This window comes from Pinus tabuliformis, chromosome 3_1, assembly GCF_031772625.1.
Source record: "Pinus tabuliformis cultivar Carrire ecotype Pingquan chromosome 3_1, CPIR1, whole genome shotgun sequence".
NCBI lineage: Eukaryota > Viridiplantae > Streptophyta > Pinopsida > Pinales > Pinaceae > Pinus > Pinus tabuliformis.
This window is the reverse complement of record NC_142301.1, coordinates 809,516,418-809,524,043: the sequence shown is the minus strand read 5'-3', so window position 1 is coordinate 809,524,043 and position 7,626 is coordinate 809,516,418.

Genomic DNA, 7,626 nt, shown 5'->3' with positions numbered 1-7,626 from the left:
CATTTGTTGACTACTTCAGTTTGACCATTAGTTTGGGGATGATATCACTACTCGATCCTTGTAGCGAAGAATCTCATCCTTCCAAGAGTAGCCAACTGAGGAATTAGGATCTGCTCTCAAGTTATTATTGAGTTTGGAGAGAGAGGGGTGTGAAAACCATTCCTTGCGGGCTTCTTCAATCCAATCTGGTGCAGGAAGGGAGATTGATAGCAAGGTGATTTCATCCTAACATTGGCCCGATAAAGCATCCACTACTACATTGTCACACCCTTTCTTGTAAATTATCTCATAATCATATCCCAACATTTTTGCTAACCATTTATTTTGCTATGGTGATGAAAAACGTTGCTCCAAAAAATATTTGAGGCTTTGATGGTCTGTGCGGATTTGGAAATGTTGTCCCAAGAAGTATGGTCAACAGGTATCCTGCATGTAAGATGGCCATCAACTCTTTCTCATAGGTATATTGTCACAGATGTTTCCCACTCATTCGTTGGCTGGTGAAAGCCAAGGGTCGACCTTCCCACATTAAGACAACACCAATACAAGTACTTGAAGCATCACATTCAATCACAAAAGATTTGGTGAAGTCGGGTAGTGCCAATACTAGAGTGGAAAAAATGGCCTATTTGAGAGCCACAAACGCCTGTTGTGTTGCATTAGTCTAGAGGAATGATATTTTCTTGAGAAGGTTAGTGAGGGATCTAGCAACACGGCCATAATTGTAGAGAAATTTGTGATAGTAGACAGTGAGACCCAAGAATCCCCTCAAACTCTTCAAGGTTTTTGGTTGGGGCCAATATTACATTACCTGTATATTTTTGGGATCAACCCTGACCCCTTCATGATCCATAAGAACACTTGGACAATTTGACAAATAATTTGTGATTCCAGAGCAGTTGCAAGATCAAGTCTACATGATGAAGATGATTTTCCCAGGTTAGGTTGTAGATGAGAATTTCATCAAAGGAAATGAGGGAAATTTTTTGAATATATGGTTTCAGCAGCTGATTCATGAGGCTTTGAAAGGTGGATGGAGCATTACAGAGACCAAATGGCATGACCAAGGATTCATAATGGCCTTCATGAGTGCAGAAAACAGTCTTGGGAATGTCTAGTTCTTTCATGAATATTTGGTGATAGCCAGAGCGAAGATCTAACTTGGTAAAGAATTGAGCACCATGTAGTTCATCAAGAATATTATCAACAATTGGGATACAGAATTTGTCTTTGACAATGAGCTTGTTGAGGGCCCAAAAGTCTAGACACATGCGCCATTCACTGTATTTCTTTAGCACCATGACCACTCGTGATGAATAAGGATTGATGCTAGGAGGAACAATACCTGCTTTAAGGAGTTCCTTGATTATTTTTTCAATTTCATTCTTTTGGGCGAAAGGATATTGATATGGGTGCACAATAGGCTGTTGGGGCCTTGGGACCAAAGTGATGCTATGATCATGTTCCCCTCTAGAGGTTGGAAGCTCTTTAGGTTTGTCAAATACCTACTGGTGGTAGTTTAAGACCTATTGCATCTCAGGATGAATATGAAGAGGAGTGGATTTTATGGCCTGGATGGCATTAAACTGGGCGATGACTCCATGATAGCCTTTTTTCAACAACTTTTCCATTCGAAACGAGCTGATGATAGAAGGCGCACCTACCTATATTCCATGGAGTGTATGAATGTGGTCATTCTACTTGAAGCTCATATATAACTCCTGGAAATCCATTGTGATTGGGGCTAGTGTGTGAAGCCATTCAGCACCCAAGACAATGTCACAACCACCCATGTTAATTGCAAACATGTGGGTCTTTAGGTGGTAGTCTCCCATCTGAAGTTTAATATTTTCGCATCGGCCTTCACATTCCATTGTACCTGCATCACCAATAAGGACCTAGAAATTAGAGCCTGCCCTTACAAAACAATGAACAGCTTTGGCGACTCGCTTATAGATAAATTTATGAGTGCTACCACTATCAATCAGTACTACTACAAGGCAATGCTTAAGAAAGCCTCTGATTTTGAGAGTTAGGGGCGAAGAAACACCTGCCAAAGCATGTAGTGAGATAACTAGTTCATCTGGAGTAGCTGTGAGATAATTTTCCTACTGCATCTCCTCAACTTCATCGTCTGGCCCCCCAAGGGGTGGGGCTTCCCCAGATGAGTTGTGACCAGTAGCATTAATTTGAAATATTTTTGGCTCCTTGCACTTATGCCTCTGTGAGTATTTTTCATCAATGTAGTACCACAATCTTTGTTTTCTTCTTTCCACCATTTCTGCTGGATACACCTTTTGAACCTTAAGTGTTTGCGTAGGGCCCTAAGCCTGGGTGGAACTCCCCTTGGCTATGAAATTTAGATGAGTAGACTGGGCAGCTAAGGCAATTTCTACCTCGACAACCTTTTTGCAATTGTCTAACCATGTAGGAGGGTGGTGCATTCAGACATGTGCCTGGATGGCTTCTTAGAGACCATTAATGAAACATTCCAAGTAGAATTAATCTCCTAGACCTTCCGTTTTAAAGGCCAATGTCTGAAAGTCTGCAATGTAGTCTTTTATTGTGTTGGTCTGTCAAAGCTTAGTGAGACAACCCAAAAAATTAGATTCTCTATCAAAGTGGTCACAAAGGGCTTTTGAGAACACGTGCCACATTCTGTTCCCGGGATAACGTTTCCGATGCGACTGCCACCATTGCTAAATTTCTTGGTCCAAGTAAAGGGCTCCCACACGTAGTTTAGTTTGATCATCATAGATATCATTCAAGGTGAAATATTGTTGTAGGGAAAAGTATCCAATACGGAATGACCCTATCCCACTCTAAGGGTGATAGTACCTCAGCAACAACTGAATGCAAAGCTATTCAAGATTACTTCTTTATGAGATGAGAGAGAGAAGAGAAAGGGGATCCACTAACCGTTATCTTCCGCTAATGGTTGATCCAATCTTCCCTCTTTGCTACTTGCTCCAAGGTCCTTGCTCTTTCACCGGCCCAGCTACACAAAGATCCTGTAAAAGCACAAGAAAAGGAAACTACAAGAAGCATACATCCATAATCGATTCAGGGATTAGCATAAATCAAATATAAAAGCATCAATTCACCATTGAGACACATGCATATAGAAGAACCTCAAATACTTTATTAATGGAAGAAGTAAAGTTCTGAGAGTGTTACAACCATAATAGGCCCAATCCAGCAACACCTCCCAGCAGAAAGAAATCTCCTCTTCACCTCCTTCAAGCGAATCACCCAATAGTTCTATACTCAAACCAACAGCACTTCCTTACTTGCACAAAATTCCAGCCTCCCTAGACCTCATGAGAGAGCTCTATATATAGGAGTTTTGGAGAAAGGATGAGTCAGCTTGAGGCTGGCATGAAGCTGACTAGTGTCCTCTCCCACTTCAGTTATTCTTCAGTTCTTGAGTCCACTTGGAGATTCTTGCTTCCACTTGGAGATCAAGACCCTCTTACTCATCACAAGGCGAATTCCTTGATCCAAGTGTTATTTTGGAAGCTTCCTGGGCAATTGACACCTTGCAGAATGACTGTGCCACTTGGCCAATCTCGCCCAGCGCAGGTAGCCTTCATTGCTTTTGACATTCAGCGCAGGTACAGAGTGGAGCAATTGACATTCAGTGCAGATGCTCAGTGGAGCAGCTGACATGATCCAAAAATAGCTTGTTTTTGAGTGTTTTCAGGTGGAGAACTGATTTTCAGTGCTGTGGTTTGCTGACCTTGTTCCTCTAGGGGTAGGAACAACATGTTTAGGGACTTTGGATCCCTTAGATTATTGACATTTCATGCTTCATGCTGCTAGGCACAAAAATGTCTATAATAGTTGCCCCCTAAAGTATGAGGTCGTTTATCGGGTGAAATGCTTTATCAGGAGGATCCGAAGTTCATTCAATCGCTGAGAGGTGCCCTGTAATAAAATACAATACAATACATTATTTTTCATTCTGCTTTCATGATCTAGCTGAGGCGGGCATTCCCATGCTCAGCTTTATAAATTCATTTTGGCACATAGAACAGACGATCGTCTGATGGTAGACTGATAATTCTCTGCTGAAATTATCATCCTTTGAGTAGGATGATCATCTGCTGCAATGATGTACATATTAAATGTCTTTATATCCTGAATATATATCGCAGCCCGGATGGATGAAACTAGATCCGGGGTCTTCAAACTCGTTCGATCTTCACTCTAAGTACAAGTCGATCCATGTGAGAATTGCACTGAAGTCGAACATGGAAAGACATCGCTTGATTACCGGTCAATAATGTAAACCGTTAACAAGCGCGAGAGGAATCACCGATAATGATAATGACCCTCAAGGTACTACAGTACAATTCACGTGGTGTGAATATAGGACTTGGCGTCGAACACCACGCAAAATCTTCTGGTCGAAGGTCATTGATGTATACCTGTCGCCGGAAGTGAGAAACTTGCCATTGAGGCATGCAAGCTTCAAAGTACTGGGGGGGGTGTTCCTAGATCAACTTCTTGGATAATGAGCTGAAGTCGACAAGAAGCGATCCGTCAAAGGAGGGCCTTAATGAATCCCACATCAGTGACACGGAACGGAGCTAATGATTTTAGTGGAGGTGAAAACAATCTGTGAAATATGATTCAGGGTGGCGATCATGGGTGGATGAAGGATAATGTATGGCAGTGGATGGGACACGGTTGACTCTTTCTGAACAACATCTCTTGAACATATAACGACACTGATGTGATGGATCGGTAGCATTACCCCAAATACGGATGGTTTGGCGAAGACCATGGTGATGAGACCGGTGAATGAAACAACCCAACCCGATGTGATACGGAGGACAAAGTGTCATGTTCAAGAGCGACTTGCTACCATTAAAGCTTTGAGGTTCTCCCAATTTTTCCCCAGTCATTTCTGACCAGTACCTCTTTATTTTTGTCAAGCTTGAGGAGGATAACATATGCTTGTTCTATAACCTGCCCTTCGGGCAAGCCCATCGCTATGTTTTAACGAGCCTAGCGATAGGGAAACTTGTTCTCGTCTAAAGACAAGTTTGTCGCTATTTAATCATTTTAACGAGTCTAGCGACAAAGACAACTCAGTCCTTTTCATTTTTAGAGAGTCTGAAAAGGTACAGAAAGTTAACTCCAAAATTCCTTTTTCGTCATCTAATCCCTTAAGTCCGAAAAAGTATAAAACAATACAGAAGGGATGAGTTTTCGATAGTTTTAACGAGCCGAACAAAACAAGCGCTCGATCTTTTTGTGCAATAATCCCTTAGGTCCAAAAAGATTAAAATCTAGAGGAGGGATAGCTCTTCCGGTCGTTTAACGAGCTGGAAGGCCAAAACTCGGCAATCTTTTCATATTTTACGAGTCAGTTGAAAAGAGCTTAAAGAAGACTCGTCTTTTGAGGAACGAGTGATGAACAGGGATAGCAGCTGATTCCAGGTACAGGTTGGAATTTTCCAATCACGCCAGTGTCACAAGGATGGCTAGGTGAAATCACTCTTCGCAGCTGTTCCTCAAAATGGGTAAACAATCATATGGAGGTGAACGATCGGCCAAATGAAAGTGGAGGTGGCAGGTGCAAAACACGACCAAGGCTTTTATGGTTGATCAGGTTACATACTTAATGGTTATTTACCGAGATGGGTTCATTTTTTAACGAGCTTGAATGCGCCAAAACACTGCTCAATCTTATGTTTATTTTTTAACGAGCATGAACTATGTGCTAAAACTGCTCGGTGATAAGTTCGCATGCCCCCAGCATAATAACGCAAATCGAGGTGCATGCCCCCCAAGCTTCATTGCATTCAACTCGGTGGTTGGAATGAAGGTTTACCTTTGAGAAAGGGGATTTGTTTCATTTTTTAATGAGGTTGACACAAGATAAGAACCGTCCTCTGAGCCCAAATCCATTAGATATAGAAGGTTTCATATTCCACTGTGGCCATTTCCGCCAGATTAATCGGAGGCGGTAGGGCAAAAGTACCCATTAAGGCAGGGTCTTTTAGGAGACCTACTCCGATATTTTGGAGCGAATATTTGCTTCCATGGATCTTTGGACTGCTTCCCGTAACTTGTGAACTGTTGGGGAGAAAAGTTTGTTGGCCAATGATTGTAATTCCTCCTTGGAAAGGAAATGCAATCTTCCTGAAGTAGGTTGACACAACCACGGCCATGGCATAGATCCAGGGCCTTCCCAGTAGGATGTTGTAATCGAGGTTTCCATCAATTACTTCAACATCAATTCCTACTGTTTTGCCCCCCAGTTCAACTTGCAAGTTACTTAAAATCTCGTATGGAGTGTATGATCGTCCATCAAATGCTTTTAACGTCGTTGACGATTTTGACAAGGGTGGTGAGCCTAAATCTTTCCAGCAACTCATCGACATAAGACATGTAGATGCCCCCTCATCAATAATTGTTCGATGAACAGTTTTGTTGAGGGCTTTCACTTCAATAAGGAAAGCTAGTTGAGCTGGTAACTGAGGGTCATATCCTTTATGATCAAAGGCGACAAGATTGGAATCCATTGGGTCAATTCCACCTATTGCTGATAATAAAGCTTGTTCTTGGGAGAAGCAATTTTGCGGCACCTCAAGTGTCGACATAACGGACGGCGATTGGGCCAGGTCCTCTATCTGTGCTATTTTCACACAAGGATTAAATGTCGATTTGTGTACTGCTCCCTTTTGCGACTTTATTATTCGCTCAGGGACGATGGGTGGCACAACTTCGGTCAAAGTTGTTGTCGAACTACTAGGTTGTTCATTAGCCTTGTTGTTCGACAGCTTTGGATTCCTGTAATCTTTATTCCTCGTCAAAGCATTAGTTTGCTGCTTTGAGGTAGACAACATAAGCACTTGGGATCGGGAAGCATTTTGATTAGCAACCAGATTTTGACCTGGATTAGGAAACGGATCAGTCAATACTGCTGGGGTTTTTGAACTCTTAAAGAGTTTCTTAACTTCAACTATATGTGGACAATCTTTCGTCCAATGATCCTCATCGCATATATGACACCCTGCTGGGGGTTTCCTTTTTCTCCCTTTTTTCTTCTTGCCCCCTGGTTGCTTCAGTCGTTTGCCTTTGTCGGTCGACATGGCATTTACTTCCGAGGCAAGAAGTTCCTCATTTGCATTTTGACTAGAAATTTTGTGTTTGCCAATCACGCCATCGCCGACATGAGAGTCATTGTTTGATTTAGGAGGAGGAGGAATTGAGAATTCCGGTCTAGGGGCGTCAGGTATTTTGTCGTAGAGCGTGCCGGACTGAGTATATACCAAGTCCAGATATTGTGCACGAGCGATAACCTGCTCTTCCGTTACGACTCCCCCCTTTGCCACATCTTCCGTGATGGCAGGAAGTAATGACTTGATAAACCATTCAGCTAATAGCTGATCGGGAACGTACGTTTTTACCATCCTACGACGACGTCGCCACTCATGTATATGATCAGATATGTGGGTAGCGGTCGTCTGTTTGAAGTTGGTAAGGAGTTCTGTTCCCGTTTCATACCTTATCGGTAATTGAAAATGGGTTAAAAAGGTTGTGGCTAAGGTACTGAAGTTGTCGAACGAAGCTCTAGGCAATTCAATGTACCATTTTGTCGTTGGACCCGTT